Source organism: Echinops telfairi, unplaced genomic scaffold (assembly GCF_000313985.2).
Source record: "Echinops telfairi isolate 266 unplaced genomic scaffold, ASM31398v2 ScPeMD7_655;HRSCAF=1070, whole genome shotgun sequence".
In the NCBI taxonomy this organism is placed as follows: Eukaryota; Metazoa; Chordata; class Mammalia; order Afrosoricida; family Tenrecidae; genus Echinops; species Echinops telfairi.
Window position 1 is genome coordinate 13,924,134 of NW_022104553.1, and position 16,358 is coordinate 13,940,491.

A 16,358-nucleotide genomic window follows, 5' to 3' on the forward strand; every position below is an offset into this window, starting at 1 on the left:
AAAGCTCCCGCGCTTTCCACAGCGGCCTCTGTGTCTGCCGCGAGGGCCTGTGGGGAAGCGTCTCCGCCGCCAAGGAAGAATGCGCACGCCATCTCGGCCACTTGCTCCATCGAGCTCCGTCCCTGGATGAATGTTGCCAAATGAGGTCAGAGGTCAGCCCTCCTCTCAGTTCCCGTTGGGAAGACAGAGCACAGAGGGGCCAAGCGACTCGGTGAAAGCCACACAGTGAGTCAGAAAGGGACTCAGAGACCATGCCTCCGTCTGCGAGTAGCCCGGCCACCCCCGTGGATTGGCCTGGACAGCCGCCCTGCTGTTCACCTGGGGAAGCGGTCCAGGGGGAAGAGACCTGGGGCTTCGTGCCCGCGGGACCGCAGGGGCTGCGCCGAGGAAACCAGCAGGGGAGAAAGGGCGCTTCTGTGGGTGTGCAGGAGCCGCGCTGACTCAAGGCACGCGTGCTGCATTGGGCAGAAAGGGCCCATTTTTAGGTAGATGCTCTTTCGAGCTGTAACCACACCCGACGCCACAGGCTGGCCTTTGTCAACAGGAAACCCATCCCAGCCTGTGTCTCCAGCTCCTTGCCCTCGCTGCAGGGGGTGACAGTTAGGGCGGGGCGGTGGGAACCAGAAGCAAGGGAGTGGGCCGCCAGGCGCAGGCAACCAAGTCCAGGCAATGACCTTCACCCTTCTTCTAAGGAAGGCCGCTGCGCCCAGCAACCAGGACCTCAGACGTTCCCCAGCCCAGGCCTACCACCAAGGCGCCTGAAATAGCTCTGAGGTTCCGTGCCCAGGGAGGGCAGCGGCAGGGCTGGCAGCCAGGGGGAAGGAGCACAGCGTGGCCTTGTTGGGGAGGAAGGGAGCCAACCTCCACCAGGCTGTGTCACCTGCCAGCGGCAGCAGAGCCGAGCAGCGATGTCGGACCGCAGGGGGGGGGCCAAAGGGGAAGTCGTGTCATGGGCCCATCATGAGGAGAACATGCAGACCGTCCAAATGGAGGGGCGTTCTGCCTAAACCGGCTATTGACTGTCAATAGTCAAGCCGTGATGAAGAAGGGACCGAGAAACCGAACGCGTCTCCAACATAAAGAAACGAAGCCCTGGTACCTACAAGTGAGGGGGGGTGGGGTGGGCAAACTCACTGCTACGCAGCCAGACGTCAGAGATCACATATTCCATGATTGCATTTATCCGAAAGGTTCCAGATAGGCAAATCCATCAAGGCAGAAAAGAGACCCGTGGCTGCCTTGAGCCCGAGGGACAGATCACTGAGGGGTGATGGCGAATGGGTCGCCAGGTGCCCCCCAAGTCGGTTGAAACCCATCACAGCCCCTCTACAACGGTCAAACACGGCCCGACCGCAGGCCGGCACAATGGCTGGCATGCTCGCTTGTGGCGAGCCTATTGCTGCAGCCGCAGCGTCAGGCGATGGCCTTCCTCTTTTGCCTGCTGGCCCTCTATCAGGCCTGATGTCCAGGTCCCTCTTGATAACGTGTCCCAGGCAGGTGAGATGGAGTCCCCCCATCCTCGCTGCGAAGTGGAGGGGCATCTGCTGGTGGGTGGGAGGTTCCTTTTCTGGACTAGGAGAGCGTCTGGAGACAAGAAGAGGTGATGGCTGCGGACCGTGTGCAGCCCCAAACCCACCGGGCGGCATGCCTTAAAAAAGGGGTAGCGTTCATGTGACTCGTGTCCCAATTCTTTTTAAACAGCAAGCAAACGTCAAAGGAGACCCTTGATTGGACTCTGTATCAGGAGAACAGAGCCATGAAGAATAGAATGGAGGCAGCTGGGGCATGTGAAAACAAACAATGTCAGAAGTCATAGGTTTGGCTCCTTTCTTGAGTTGAGGGTGGTACCGCGGTTATATGGAAAATGTCTCCGCTCTAGGCAGATACAGTTAGGGCGAGGTACCATGACACCCGCAGCATACTCTCAAGTGGCACAGCACTTACAGACACCGCAGCACTGGCAATGCCCCACAAGAAGAGACTAACTGTCATCTAGTAGAGCGGAGACACCGCAGCACTGGCAGTGCCCCACAAGAAGAGACTATCATCTAGTAGAGCGGAGACACCGCAGCACTGGCAGTGCCCCACAAGAAGAGACTATCATCTAGTAGAGCGGAGACACCCCAGCACTGGCAGTGCCCCACAAGAAGAGACTAACTGTCATCTAGTAGAGCGGAGACACGGCAGCACTGGCAGTGCCCCACAAGAAGAGACTATCATCGAGTAGAGCGGAGAAGAGCCTGAGGGCTAGAACCACACTGCCTGTGCACGCACTGCCCTGCTGTGTGACCTTGGGCAAGTTACTTACCCTCTCTGTGCCCGCGCTCTTTGTGATAATGATAGTAATGCTGATGATGGCTATAATGATGATGATGGTAACCGTATCTACAGCCGAGGGTGACTGAGTTCAAACCTGCGAAGCCCTTGGGCATGATTAAAATGTTCCTTGAAGAATTACTCTTGCTTTCCTGACTTACATGAACTCTCTCCACCACCGTCCTCCTGCCCCAGACCTGGGAAGGTATTCCTGAAGGGAGACAGATGATGTACTCTTTGTTTGGGGGAATTTTACAAAAGCCGGTCAGGTGGGGCTGGTCCTGGCCCCATTTGCAGGTGAGGAAAGAGAGGCTGAACAAACAGAAGGAGTCCGAGCAAGATTGTGGCTAACAGGGAGCAGGGACTGGATTTAAACTCAGGCTCCCAATGTTGTGTCCTTTATGTCACACCAGTGGTTTCCAAAGTGGGCATTGGTGTCCCAGGAACTGTGGGGAAAGTGGAATTTTTATTTTATATATCCCGTTCTTTCAAATCCCTGGGGTTTTTTCTGTAGGTCTTATGTTGTAAATATAAATGCCCAAGACATGAGCCTCTCATTCCCTATGAGTGGCCCAGCGACAGCCATTCCCAGTCCCCAATGTCCTTTCTTGCCAGGTCCTCACCCAGAGCCCTTGGTGGCCAGCAAAGTCACCTGACCCCATGCTGTCCAATAAGAGAATGTGCAGCATGGGCTTCTTTAAGAGGTCTTCTGCTTCTTAAAGAGGGGACAAGCACCAGAGGATGGCCAGCTGCCCTGTCCCCTTGTCCTGTGGATTACTCTGGTCACCAGAGCTCTGGCTCCTTCTATAGCTTTAGTCTCTTATCCTGTTGCGTCCTTCACCAATCAGGCAGTGACGAAGAACGTGACGAATTCTACCAGCTCCTTTAGTATGAAACTGATCAAATAAGCAATCGAGAGGCATTGATAATTGCTGCTGATTGGGATGTCATAGTTGGAAAATACGGTGATAGAATTTTGCCAGACCAACAGTTTTTCTCATTGCAAATACCTTTTCCCAACAACACAAACAGCCATTAGACACACAGGCCTTGCCAGATGGAATATACAGGAATCCAATCGGTGATATCTATGGGATGACCTGGTAGGGAAGCTCAATTTCATCAGCCAAAACAAGGCCAGGGACTGACTATGGGACAGGCCATCAATCGCTTAAATGCAAGTTTAAGGTGAAGCAGAAGAAAGGTAAAACAAGACCCTGAGAGCCAAAACAGGACCTTGCATATGTTCCACTCGTATTTAAAGACCATCTCCAGACCAGATCTGACACACTGACCACTAAGGACCAGAGACCGGCCAGATGAACGGTGGCATCACACCGAGACCACCATATCTGAAGACGGCAACAGGTTGCTTTAAAAAGGAAGGAAGCACACATGAGCATGGTGGCAGAAGAGACTCTGAAACTGCTCTTGAACATCGAGTAGCTCGAGCAAATGGAAGAAATGATGACATGAAAGCGCTGAGCAGAAAATCTTAAAGGACAGCTCAAGAAGCTAAAGTAAAGCCCTATTCTAACCGCGCAAAGACAGGGAGTTAGAAAACTAAACGGGAAGAACACACTTAATATGGCTCACTCTAAAAGAGCGAAGAAAACTTTGCAGCCTCAGGTTGCAGCCTTGCCTTCAATTTTGGGCAACATATTGAATGAGACAGAAAGCTTTTAAACAACGACGAGAAGGAACCTGCAGACGGACGAGACCAGAAAATGGCCAGCACACCATCGTTTCAAGGGGCGGCGTAGGGTCCAGCTCTGACGGCGCTGGAGGAGGCCCCGCAGGCTGGGTGAAGACGCCAGAGAGAAAGCAGGGCCAAAGGAATGGCCAGGATGCCATCGAAATGTGTCGACAAACTGACATAGTGCTGGAACTATGTCAAGAAACGGAAGGCAGTGGGCCGCCTGGCCCGTTGACTGCAAGAGAGGTATGTTTGTGCCCACTCCGAAGAAAGGTCGTCCGACGGACTGCAGCAGGTACAGAATAATATCGCGTGCCAGGAACGGTTTGCTGGAGGGAATCCCGCAGCACTCGCCACGGTTTACTGGCAGGGAGCTCCGGAGGAGGATGTAGCATGCAGACATCACCGCACACATCACATGGATCGTGTATGAAAACACGTGGCAGAGGTTTCCTTGTGTTTCATTGACTGGGCAAAGGCATTCAATTGGGTGGGTCGTAACAAAGTCTGGACAGCTTTGAGAGGAATGGGAATTCCAGAACGCTTCACTGTGCTCACGGCGGAACTGCACGTAGACCAAGAGACCCTCGTGGGAGCGCAGCTAGAGGACACTCGGCGTTTCAAAGCAGGAAAGGCGTGTGGCAGAGCTGTGTCCTCACAGCATTCTAATTCAATCTGTGTGCTGCGCAAACAGCCCGAGAAGCCGGGCTCTGGGAAGAAGACTGGGGCCTCGGGATCGGAGGAAGGCTTCTTAATAACCTTGGTGGCTCTGTGGGCGACACCTCGCTTGCTGCAAGTGAGGAGGACGCGAAGCCTTTGACCGTGAAGACCGAGGACTGCAGCCTTCAGCACCATGAGAGCTCAAGGTGAAGGGGACCCACATCCTCACAGCTGGACCAGTGGATATATATCATGAGAAAAAGAGACAAAGAGTGCAGTCGTCAAAGATGTCATTTTACGTGCATCTACAAATAATACTCATGAAAGAAGCAGTCAAGAAATAATAATATCAAGTATGGCATTGGGCATATCTGTACTCGATGTCGCTTTGACTATCAAGGTCTACCTGACCCGAGTAGCGCCAATCACCTCCTATGCATGTGGAAGGTGGACTATGAAAAAGAAGGCCATGATGCATTTACATTGTAGTGTTGGAGAAGAATATGGGAAGCACCGTGGAATGCCATAAGAGCTCTGTGTTGGAAGAAGTACCACCAGAATGCTCCTTGCAAGTGAGTGTGTTAGACAGGGTCCTCTAGAGAAACACAACCAGGACACTTATGATTATATAGCCATAGATAGATACAGCACGAAGAAATATAATGGCAAATTAGTCCACACAGCAGTACAGAGTGTTCAGTTCAACTCACTTCCGTGGAACAGTAATATACAGGGAGCCCTTCAACTCACAAGGGCCACTGGGTCCAAGGCCAAGGAAGCAGACAGCTGAGTCTTCCCTAGGGCAATGCAGGCAGTCCGGCCACAGGCAGCAAACAGCAGGGCAGGTCACCAACAGTCAGCCAGACAACAGGATCTAGCAGTCCCAAGCTCAAGCGATGTACACATCAGCAGCACTGCGAAGCAGGTCTCGTAGGGACCTCAAACTCTAGTAACACGATCCATAGGCTGGCTGTTCCCACGGGTAGTGTAGCTCACAAGTTGAGGCAGAGAACCAGCAGCTGCAGGCTGGTCCAATCGCCAGAGAGCAAGCGGGAGAGAGGCGGGGCTTGCCGAGCCATTTATCTCTTTGCCCTCCAATCAAACGTCAACCTTATTAATCCCACATGTTCCTATCGGGCACGTTGGCACAATAACCCTCCTATCACAGTGAGGATGGCGAGACTTTAATCTCACCTCCTTCAGGCAGGTAATCAGGGGGATCAGTCCTTAGGGAAAGACATCATGCTCGGTAACTCGAGGATCGGTGGTAAAAAGAAGACCCTCAATGAGAGGGATCGATACACGGCTGCAGCCATGGGCTCCTGCATAACAGTGGTGAGGGGGGCACAGACTGGGCGGTATTCTGTCCTGTTGTGCATGGGGCTGCTAGGGGTCAGTGCCGTCTAACAATAGTCTGTTGATGTTAGTTGCATCAAGTGAATTCTGACTCACGGTGACTCCATTTGGACAGAGGGGAACAGTCCCACTGCCTTTCCCGAAGGAGATCACCAGGGGTGAATTCAAACCACCCACCTTTTGGTCAGAAGCTAAGCACACACATAAAGTGTCCTGCACAATGAATGGAAAAGCATGCGTGTGCTATTGTCATCAAAATATGGTAACGGTGCCACCCTGGAGCCCCCTGCTAGTGCCTGGCTTTTGTCCTTTAAGTCGCTCACGGTCAGAGACAGCTCCTGAGCTCTAGCCATTGCATCTCAATTCTAAGTGATTCCACGCCCTCAAGGAGCTTACCTGAGGTTCTGACTGAGCCAGTCAATCATCTCCCCGAGGGCATCCGAGGCTGGGCACAGTGTTGCCTCCAATACAATCAAAGCACTGTCCCTACGAATAAGGGGGGGGGGGTTGGAAGGAGGTGGACACTAGTAACCTCTATCCCAGTTTCCAAAGTGAGAGGCGGGCATGGGTCAGAGGAGAGATGCTGGGACCCAAAGGCAAAAGGCTTGCTCTGACCTTGGATCAGTTCCAGAACCTCCTGAGCCCCAAGCAGAGGGCTCTGGAAGAGTCCAGTGAAGGGGTCTGCGATGGGGCGTCATGAGACAGACAGCCTCACTCCCGGGCAAGGAATGAATGACTGAGGCAACGCTGCAGTGCTGAGCGGGGCAGGAGAAGCGTGGAGGACCCGAGGAGAGGGAGGAAAGTACTTTCTGGAACAAGCTGTGGAGATGCTGCCACTCCTGGAGTTAGCTGTGTGTCACCCACCCGTGTGAACAGGGCTCTGACACACACACACACACACACACACACACACCCAGCGCCACGTGCCCTGGGTCTGTAAAACTCCCAAGTCTGGCTCCAGCCCAGGCTGCCAACTCAGCCCTAGACAGGCAGGCACACACAGGACCCCCTGGGGGAAGGGAGGAACAAATGCTCAGCAGAGAGGGGAGGGCCTTGGGAGCAGAAACCAGAGCAGCCGGTCTCCACGGGCCAAAATAACCTGGACTCCATCGGCTCACACGCTGGTTACGGCAGGCAGACGGAGGGAGCAACCCAACCCCCGGCTGGATCTATTATTTAGCGGTTTGTCATTCAGCAAAAATAAAAATGAGGCTCTCCATCCTCCCCATGCCAACCTGAAGGCGGCTCGGGGTCAGGAGCAGTCTTAGGCCAACCTGGGCCAAGTGCAACTCTGGGGGTCAGCTCTCCCCTCTTCCACCCCTCACAGCTGGAAAGGCAGCTGCAAGGTGGACTCCCAGGGAGGGGGCAGGAGGCAACCTCATTTCTCAGAGACCCTCGGGTCCAGGGTCGCGTGGCCCCAGGGGAGTTTGAGCAACTAATGCCTCCCTGACTGGGAGCCGTGGATGGGCTTAGTGGGAGCCTGGGTGCACTTGGAAGCTGTGCATCGCTGAGCATTCCCATGAGGCAGCAAGCACTGGGAGATGGTGGGTTTCTGCTCCTTGGGCTGTGAATTTGGGGCTCAGGGGCTCTCGTTAGTGTTGGAGTATGCCCTTTTCCCGCCAGGTCCCTGGCAGGGCGAGCTATGGAAAAACCTGCCCTTTGGAGATCAAAACGGAATTGGTTACAGCTCATCAACTCACACAGCCCACTTAATTCTGACTCAGGGGGACCCTATAGGTCAGGGGAGAACTGCCCTTGTGGGTTTCCACAGCGGTAACTCGGTCTTTTATTGGCATATCATTCACAGATCATCCAATTCAATAGTTCAACCATATTAAGAGAGTTGTACAATCATCAGCACAATACATTTCAGAATATTTTCTTTCTTGGACTGTTACAAACGCTTCATTTTCCCCCAACCTTCCCTGCCAGACCCCGAGGTGATTATTAATTCAGTTCCTGTCTCTGTAGAGTTACCTATCCTGGATTTCATATGGAGAAAACCACACAAACACAAACAGGAAGCAAACAACAATGACAACATGAAACAGGGAAACCGCAATTAAAAGAAGCAGAAAATGTTAAAAACAGAAGCAACTTCAAAATGGGTCAAAAGGGAGATCTAATGATAAGGTGTTTCACGCTGACCTGACTGCATGTACATAATGGACTGTCTACACTGCTCTCTGTCTGATAACACGGCTATTCACATCCCTTGACTGTGGTCTGCAGGGACCATCAGAGGCTTCATCCACGTGGGGACCCTGAAAACAGGCTTTGGGGTCCACAATCATCCACAGCCTTCTGAAAACGGCGTGTTCAGCACTTAAGCTCTTAGACTGTTCCCTCGTTTGGATTTGGATTTTGTTGTTTGCGATCCTTGGATCACACAGGCTAGTGTGCTTCTTTCATGAGGACCTCACTGGTGCCTCGCTTAGAGGGCTGCGTAAGCCTTTACGGGAACAGAAAGCCTCATCTTCCTCCCGGGGAGCAGCTGGTGGTTTTGAACTACTGAGCTTGCAGTTGGCAGTCCAGTGGGTGCGCCTCTGCTCCACCAGGACTAACAGAGGGTTACAATCACAAGAAGTGGTAGAAAAATGACATGTCTCCTTCCATGGCTCGGGTCGCTTAGCACCGGTTAAGCGTATACCAGATTTCTAACACCCTCCACTGCTTTATTTCCGAGCGTCACGTAAGACTCCAACCAGAACTCAAAAATAATGATATTGAAGTCAGAATACAGACAGACAGGAGCACATATCCTAAGTACAAAAGAACTTAGAGCGTTTTCCAACAGTGAACACACGCACGTGACGAGAGCAGCTCCCAAAGCCCCTCCACGTCCCTCCCAACACCGGTTCCCAAGGGCAGCCCTTCCCGGCCGTCTCTCTGCGGAGGGAGGAGTTTTGCCTGCGTTTGAACATTGTCCAGAGGGGCTCAGACTCCTGTGTGCCTGCTTAGGCGTCTGTCTTCTTTCATCCCACATCAAGTCCATGGGGTTCTCTCACGTTTTGTGTGGTGGTCTCAGGTTTCCGGGCTGCCTGGGGCTCCGTTTAGATGATGCTTGATCCTCTGTCCGTTGGTGGACACGGGGCTTGTTTCCAGGTGGGTGGAATCCCAGAGGTGCTGCCAGGAACTGAACTTGCTCTTCACAAGCAGGACCCATAACGTTTGCCAGAGCTCTCCCACCCCCTGTGGATCAGGAATGGAGATGGATAATCACACAGAGGAGGAAACCAAAGCTCAGAGAAGCCGAGGAACTTCTCGGGGCTCGCATGGCTGGTCTAAGTGGTTGCGCCCACAGCTCAAGCCCCACTCTGTCTCAAGTCCACTGCCCCCTGCTTCTGTTCTGCAACTCTTCTGGCCACGGAGGAAATGAGATTTGGGTCTGTGGCCTAGTCCTTGCTTTAGTTCCAGGAAGAACAACCTTTCCCATGGAGCTACTAACCCCAACTTTGGACTTCCTGGAAGCATTGCCCCTCGTTCCTGGCAAGTAGCCCAGGACAAAGGAACAAGAGAGCCTCCTGGGCTCCCTCCACTCAACCCTTAAACTTTGAGCTCTAGGTTTCTTGTTGTTTTTGAAAGGAAAAAAAAGTTTCTTCACACCTCTGCCCTCTGGAGTGGCCTAGGTTCAGCTCCACATCTAAATGACTTTTGGCACAAACAACAGCGTGCCTGTTAGAGCACTGTTCAAGGGACGAGGGAAGCCCTGCTGAGATCAGAGTAATCTCTCTCTCTCTCTCTCTCTCTCCAAGGCAACGGTTGGTAAAAAGCACCTACTGTGTGGTGGGCTGAGTGTGGCTTTGCTCTGGGAAGGGGCCACGGGTCTGACATAGTCCCTGTACTCAGGCCCAGGCGGGCGGGACCCAGGCAGATACGAGCAGCCCACCAGGCGGGGATGTGAGGCACAGGGAATGCTGCATCGGGACCATTCTGGAGAGGTGGAGCTGGCTATCGGGAGGGTCCCCAGGCTCTGTGGGGACTTTCCAGACCTTATCTGCTGAAGGCTCTTATCATCATCAAGCAAATGTCCCTTGAACGCTTGCCATATGCTGGGCACCTTGCTAGGTCCACAGAGGGGAAACGAAACAAACGAATACAACCCAAGGTCACTAGCTCGACCCACTGCCATCCAGTTGATGATCCCAACTCACAGCAACGTTATGAGACAGAGCAGAGCTGCCCTTGTGGGCTCCCGAGACCCCAAAGCTTTATAGGAGTAGAAAGCTTGTCTTTCACCAGAGGGGCTGGTGGTTTAGAACAGCTGAGTCGGCAGTTAGCAGCCCAGTGGCTCCTTAATTGTCACGAGGACTTCTGAACAAGGAGAAGGAGACGGTAGCTCTTAGAGGGTTCTTGGAAGCAAATGGCCTGGCCTCTCTTCTGACGTGCCCCTGGCGGAGTTTGAACGCACACGCAAGCACTTATCTCTGCCACTGACTGGAGGGTTTGGGCTGCCCCGAGTTTCGGGAGAGTCCAAGAGAACGGTGGGCCAGGGCAACAGTTGGGGTCTTCCTCCCCTCAAGCCTGGCGATACCTGTGCCTCCCAAGCCATCTGAGCCCCTGCCCCCCCCTCCACCCACAACCCCCACCACAAGCCAGCCTCCCCTGGGCCATCAATGCACCTTTCAGGAGCCACCACCTCGCTGGAAAATCCCCCCACGCAAGGCCTCCGGGCAGCTTTCCCGGAGGTGAGGGATTCCGTGCTGCGCAGCCAAGGATGCCGATGGATGGACGGATGGACGGACAGAGGAGGTGCAGAGGCGGTGTGCCCGCCACAGGGGCCAGGCCGAGCCGCACTGCCTGGGACTTACCACCTGGGAGGGTGCACCTCTGCCTGCAGAAGCCCTGGGGGACCAGGACCGGGTGCAGGGAGATGCACCCGAGTGGGAAACTGGCCTCCCCCTCCCCAAATCGGGTCAGCTTGGTAATTTAAACATTATAATACTATTTAAACATAGCCCCACATTTTTATGAATACTGCAAAAATGAGTGCATGTAATCTATTCATACGCTTTCAAAGTGCAGACTTTCTTTTCCGGTTTTCTTCTCCCACCTTCATCCCAACACCCAAGCCCCAAAGACCAAACCTGCCGCCATCCCAGCGGAATCCGCCGTCCCCCCTACAGGACAGAGCAGCACTGCCCCCTGGAAAGCAAGCTACTACACCTTTCTCCTGCATCTGCTGGTGGGTTCGAACCCCTCTCCCGCTGCCACCAGGGCCCCGGGCCGCACTCCCAGGGCACCCACGTGAAGAGCCTGGACCGCGTCCTCTGCACCGCTCTCCGTGTTTGTGCAGCACATCCAAACGCCGCTCTGATGTTTACCTGCACACAGCTGCACGCTCGTGGGGTCTCTGCGTTCCCTCCATCAGTGCCTCCGGGAACAAAGGCTTTGGTGAAAGGGGAACCACTGTAAAAATTATTCTTTGCAAGTGCAAACAGAAAATGCCACCCCTTTCAACTATCACTGGAGGGATTTTGCACTGGGGGACAAGCATATTAAAAGCACAACTCACCCATGAAACAGGGTAGAACTGTCCTGGTGGCTTCCCGAGACTGTACCCCTTTACTAGAGTTACCACCCCCCAAATCACCGGTGTCTGGCTCTAACAAAGTCCCTGGTGCCCGTTCGCTCTCCTCGCCCGGGCCAGGGACGTGTGTGCCACTCTGCTGCCAGGTCGGTGGTTGCTTTTTGTTTTGTCTCGTCTTGTTTCTGATGACTCAAAGACTGTTTTATGATAGTGTGGGTTACAATTGGTGGGAGAGGGTAGAACTGGGCATCCCTGGCAACCACTGCACACTGCACCGTTAGCATCGGATGCCCATCCCCATCGCCATGGATGTGCCCAAAGTGAAGCCACTCTGCATCATGGTTTTCCTGATGCCACCCATCCGCTCCCAACCCCGCATGCCGATGCTGAGACAGGCACTGACTGAAGAACGCCCCGGTGCATGCCCACGGCGCAACCCATCACAAAGCCCATCTTCACGGTCCAAGCAGCCTGGTTGGCACTGCCCGTAAGGACCCACGGCCACCGGCATCTCACTTGTGGCTGCAGTCGCTCAGCTGTACGTCGCAGTGCGTACGTGAGGCCTGGCGTTTGTTATTAATGGTATTTACTCTGCTGTGGAGCACCTGCCAGCATCAGTTCAACAACCTCTACGTGTCTAATTCGGGGATGTCGAAGGCATTCTTCGAGCTGGGCCACCATTCCTGCCCTCCCTCTCCGAGTTGTCCCTCTCCGTTAGCATCAACCTGCTGTCCCCTAAGGTCCCTTTCTAGTCTTTGCAGTGGCAGTGGTCAGTCGGTCCCCTACAGGGAGTTCTTACAAGAGCACGGTGCACGTGGCAGATATTTCTTACCAGTCAAATGATACTGGTTTTAAGACTTCAGAGCATTTGGGGGTGTGTGTGTGAAGATTTAAAAAGGATCTCAGGGCAATCACTTCAGGGTTTCATCCAGCCTCCAGGGTTCCAGAAATTCTGGAGTTTATTCCACAATTTAAAAGTCTGTTCTGTGCTCCTCCCCCCTTTGGATCAGGATTCCCCTGTAGACTCTCGGATCACTCCGTTCAGTAATGGTAGCCAGGCACCACCCAGGTCTGTGTGTCCAGGTGTGGCAGTCTGGGTACATTAGAGAAACAAATCCACAGAAACTCATATGTATAAGACAGAGTTTTATATAAAGGGTAAGTGCACATCAAGAAAATATCCCAACCCAGTGCTGCCCAAGCCCACAAGTCCAGCATTAGCCCATATGTCTGACACCAATCCACGAAGTTCTCTTCCATCTCACAAAATGCACGCAATGACTCTGACTGCAGGAGGAAAGCCGAATCAGTGAGCGTGTAAGCATCTCAGCGCTGGCAGGGGTCTCCACACGGCTGCTCCAGCACCCAGGGCTGCATTGGGGTAGGTCCATGCGGCTTCTCCTCAGGAAGAAGCCTTGCAGGAAGTCAGCCTTGCCAGCGGGGAAGGAGGGAACTGCTAAGGCAGCTGCACCCTGGTACGACCATCACAAAGCAAGAGACCCGAGAACCAGAAAGGCGAGAGACTCACCGAGCCATTTATCCCTCCGCCCTTCAATTAACCCACGTGTGTTTATCGGCCAGGTTGGCACAATAAACTAACTACCTCACTAGGTGTTTGCTACTAGAGAGAAATCTGGTGATAAACACCCTGATAGCAAATCCATGTGATGGCAAAGGCGAAGTATCCCTGGATTTAACTTTAAAACAATGGCTCTCACACCTAAACCACTTACCCCTTCCCCTCAGCGGTCACTACCAACAGTGAATGAGGCCGTCCTTTCCCCTACATCTTGGCAACAGTGGGACACAGTCTCCTGGGACCACCTTGAGGGACCTCATTGTTACTGCACCCTGCCATTCTCCCACCCCTTCATAAAAGCCCGGGTGCGCGGATTTGCTTTGGGGCATTTGCCTTTGCTGTTCCATGGAATGCATTCTTCCCATAGATCAGCGATTCTCAACCCTTTGGGGGGGGTGGGTGTCAAACGACCCTTTCACAGGGGTCACCTGATTCAGCATAGTAGCAAAATGACAGTGATGAAGTAGCAACGGAAATCATCTGATGGCTGGGGGGTCCCCACCACGGGAGGAGCTGCATGAACGGGTCTTGGCGATAGGAAGGTTGAGAACCGCTGAGGTAGGTCTTGATGTGCTCTGAGCACAGGAAGCCCTGTTAACCCAGAAGGGCCAGGAAGAGGGCTCTGGGGTTAACAGAAGGTTCTGGTCGATAGAGAGCACTCTCATCCGCCACACCGTGAGGAGCTTTCAAACGGTGAGACCGTGATCGGACGCAGTGCGTGTTCCTGGATTCACATTTGGACAGTGACCAGCAGGAAAGCCACGTCAGAAATGGAAGGTGACTGGGCTGTGGGGCCGCTGACGAGCTGTGTGTTCTTAGGCAAGCCACCTGACCTCTCTGATTTTGATTTGCTCAGCTGTGAAATAGGAATAATAGTGATTGTGCCGCCGGCCTCCCGATGTTAATGCAGACTTCGACAGTGATTTAGACGGAGGACCCGGGGTGTGGTGGATGGTTACTAAAAGGTAACCGGGCACGAGAAGCATAGCTTAGGCTTTCCTGTAGTTCAAAGGCCTGGGATTAGCCTGGATGCCAGTCAACACTGCGTGGCTCGGGGCGAAAGTGCAATTACTTGAGTTTCCTGTGGGCCAGCGATAGGATTTACATAAACCAGGACTTCCCGGCCTCAGCACGATTGACATTTGGGGCCAGATGGTTCTTTCCTGTGATGAGTGGGTATGATGGTGCTAGGAGCTTCCCTAGTTTCCATCCTCTGAAGGTCAACAGCCATGCTCCCCGGTGGGCAGAGTTGTCCCTGATTGAGAGTCAGTGAGAGAAATCCTCTAGAGAAACTTCTCGTGGGTTCCCGCACAGGAGGCTCAGCCCTGCCCATGCTGCCCTTCCTCTCTGGAGCTCTCCACTCTTCAGCTCCCAGGAGAGCTCTTACGCCCACGTCACCAGGGCTGAGCAGGACACGCAGGGTGGGGATGATATACCCACTCTGACCTGAGCTACAGCACCCTGAACAGTTGCCCTGAGGGCGACCTCACGCTAGGCGCTGTGTGGTCTCCCCCAGAGGCCCTGCTTTCTGACGAGGGGGCTGGCCAAGGGCAGAGGAAGTCACACTGAGTGATTGTGCACAACTGGTTTTCTTTGGCTCTGCCTTCCCTTCCTCTCCCGCTGTGGACATGACCCCAGCTGCTCATGGGCTCTCGGCAGAGCGATGGCGTTCACTCTTAGGTCCTGTGTTCCTCTGTTGCCACTAGGCTGCGTCATCTCCACTGTAAACTCTCATGGCCCCAACACAGTCCCTGGTCTTTCCTCCTGATTCAAGCCATGTCCACAACCTTTTTCGGATGTTTTAGCAAAAACTGGAACACTGGTGGTTCGTGGGTCGTGCACTGGGCTGCAGACCACAAGGCCGGCAGCTCAAAACCACCAGCTGGCCCTCCCTGGGAGAACGGTGAGGCGTTCTACCCTGTGTGGTCTTGGAAACCCACAGGGGTGGCTCTACTCTGCCTGTAGGGAGTCAGCATCCACTCAATAGCCGTGAGGGAGTGTGAGTTTGCGTGAGTTTGAATGTGAGTTGGAGTGTGTTTGAGTGTGAGTTTGAGTGTGAGTTTGAATGTGTTTGAGTGAGTGAGTGTGAGTTTGAGTGTGAGTTTGGATGTGTTTGAGTGAGTTTGAGTGTGAGTTTGAATGTGAGTTGGAGTGTGAGTTTGAATGTGTTTGCGTGAGTTTGCGTGTGAGTTTGAATGTGAGTTAGAGTGTAAGTTTGAGTGTGACTTTGAATGTGTTTGAGTGTGAGTGAGTGTGAGTGTGAGTGTGTTTGAATGTTTGAATGTGTGTGAGTGTGAGTGAGTTTGAATGTGTTTGAGCGTGAGTGTGAGTTTGAATGTGTTTGAGTGTGAGTTTGAATGTTTGGATGTTTGAGTGTGTGTGAGTTTGAATGTGTTTGAGTGAGCGTGAGTGTGAGTTTGAATGTGTTTGAGTGTGAGTGAGTGTGAGTTTGAATGTGTTTGCATGTGAGTGAGTTTGAGTTTGCGTGTGAGTGTGTTTGAATGTTTGAATGCGTTTGAGTGTGAGTGGGTGTGAGTTTGAGTGTGAGCTTGAGTGTGAGTGCTTCCCACGCGGCTCCTTGAGACTGCATTTCCAGGTGCCCACTGGCACCGGGTGCCGTGGCGGACTGACTGAGGGCGCACGACCGAGCTGCCAGGGGAAGCACAGAGAGGGGTGCTAAGGCGGCTTCGTGAACGCGTGGGGCATAAACCCTTCCTGCCTTTCCATTCTTCTTCCTTCTCTCTCTGGAGCTCAGGGGCAACGAGTGCACCTCCTGGCGCGATCTGGGCCCTGAGGAGACTTTGAGGCTGACAAAACCGGTGAGGCTGCGGGTAAGGTGTTGGGCCTCTAAGCACCAGGTTGGCCATTCAAGCCCACCGGCTGCTCCAGGGAGAAAGGTGAAGCTGTCTGCGACGGTAAAAATGGATAGTCTCAGAAACCCCTGAGAGCTAGAATGGACTCGAGGGTGGTAGGCTCTGTTTGTTTGTTTGTTTTAGCCTCGAACACAATTCCTATCGGAGGCCACTGGGGGCTACTCTAACCCAAGCCCACCCACCGGCCAGTCCAGTTCTCTTTGATTTCAGGTTGGAGTTGTCAGGAGATGCCTTTCTCTAGCCAGTCGGCCCCCGTGGCCCGTCGGCATTTCCCCTTCAGTGTGTCTTGTCCCCATCCGTCTCTTCCTCCTCCTCATTCTCACCTGGTCAAGGCAGCATGACCAGGGC

General features: G+C 53.5%; 1 pseudogene; it reads right to left on the minus strand.

The window, feature by feature from the left end:
- Positions 1-11,835: 11,835 nt before the first annotated feature.
- On the minus strand, positions 11,836-12,069 carry LOC101659706 (annotated as a pseudogene).
- Between the last annotated feature and the right edge of the window lie 4,289 nt (positions 12,070-16,358).